Below are 1,426 nucleotides of genomic sequence, written 5' to 3'. Positions count from 1 at the left end.
ACCCTGTATCACTTTTCACATTTTAGCACAAAAAGGTATCGCCCTTCCCCCTCCTTTCCCAACAAAAATAAAAGAAACAATGCTTTGTTCCCTACCCCCCCCCCACTCCTTCTCGCGCGCGCGCCGGCGCCGCCAACCCCGCGGGATGAATGACAACATTTTCGACACAGTGAGGAAGTTTTCGCCACAGCACCACCTAAAACTCTATGACCGCGCGATCCCGTGGACGACGGCGCCCCGCGCGGCCCGCGTCGCATCGCCGCGCAAACGACGTATTCTTCCTTTCGTCGGCGGGCCGGGTCGGCCGGGCCAGAGGGATGACGAATCGGGCGGGGACCGCGCCAGGAGCGGCGTGAGTCAGGTCGGGAGGCCTCCAGGACCGCAGGACGCGGCCCGGCCCGTGCCGCCGTATTGCACACCGGCGGGGCGGGGCGGGGCAGGGCAGAGGCGACGACAGGAGCCAATAGACCCGCCTGGAACTAACATCCCGTCCGACCAGACATCGACGTTGATAAAAATGCGAACCAAGTTGATAAACTTCGACCAACACACTACCAGTCACGTCTGGCATGTAGGTCGTGTGTGTCAGTGTGTGTCAGTGTGTGTCAGTGTGTGTGTGTGTGTGTGTGTGTGTGTGTGTGTATGTATGTGTGCGTGTGTGTGTGTGTGTATGTATGTGTGCGTGTGTGCGCGCGCGCGCGCCTGCCCCACACAACAAAACGCGCGTGCTGCCGCCCATCCCAGCCGCATCCAACCGGACAAACTTGTCTTTAGGTCGGAAATTTAAGTTTTGCTGGCTCCCACCGCGATGGCCTGGCCAGTGAGGGGGCTCGCCCCGGCGTTGGCCCGGCTCGGGACCCACCGCGCGCCAGCCCGCGCGAGAGGCGAGGCGAGTCAACCCGGCGCGCCCGGGTGTCTTGCGCAAGGAGGGAGAATCTTCAGAATAAATCAAGAAGAGCCCGGCCCGGCTAAGCCCTGCCCGGGGGCCGCCCCGCCCCGCCCGGGGCCGCCACGCCGCGACACGCCGCAGCCCACATTGGCGGACGCGTCGTCATTTCCGTCTACACACATAATGGGGGGAGGGACGGGGGCAGGCTTGCCGGGCGGGGCGCGGTAGGGTAGGGCCGTGGCGGGTCGCGCATGTTAACTGTCGTCCGTATAAGAGCAGCTGCCTGATAGGTACCACGCTTAATGTTCACGAAAGGTTTTTTTTTGTGCTATCATGGGCAGGTGTTTTACAAAAAAGTAGTACATTTTTGTATACAGTTGTTTTTTTACACATCATTGCGGGGCGTTGATCTGTACAAAATTTTGCACACTGCATTCTGCACGTATCACTTTTCACATTTTAGCACAAAAAGGTATCGCCCTTCCCCCTCCTTTCCCAACAAAAATAAAAGAAACAATGCTTTGTTCCCTACGGTGG

The 1,426-nt window shown here is 59.2% G+C and overlaps 2 protein-coding genes across 8 annotated transcripts in view; one reads left to right on the top strand and one right to left on the bottom strand.

Annotated features, from left to right (window-relative positions):
• LOC113212691 (larval cuticle protein 1-like) overlaps window positions 1-1,426 on the top strand; it is a 218,453-nt gene that overhangs the window by 124,298 nt on the left and 92,729 nt on the right. The gene's annotated exons all lie outside the window — the stretch shown is intronic.
• The window catches only part of LOC113212546 (collagen alpha-1(I) chain-like), a 117,244-nt gene that overhangs the window by 27,132 nt on the left and 88,686 nt on the right, over window positions 1-1,426 (bottom strand). The gene's annotated exons all lie outside the window — the stretch shown is intronic.

The sequence above is a fragment of the Frankliniella occidentalis genome, unplaced genomic scaffold, assembly GCF_000697945.3.
Source record: "Frankliniella occidentalis isolate FOCC.00 unplaced genomic scaffold, Focc_3.1 Scaffold10, whole genome shotgun sequence".
NCBI lineage: Eukaryota > Metazoa > Arthropoda > Insecta > Thysanoptera > Thripidae > Frankliniella > Frankliniella occidentalis.
This window is presented reverse-complemented; position numbering and strand designations above follow the sequence as displayed.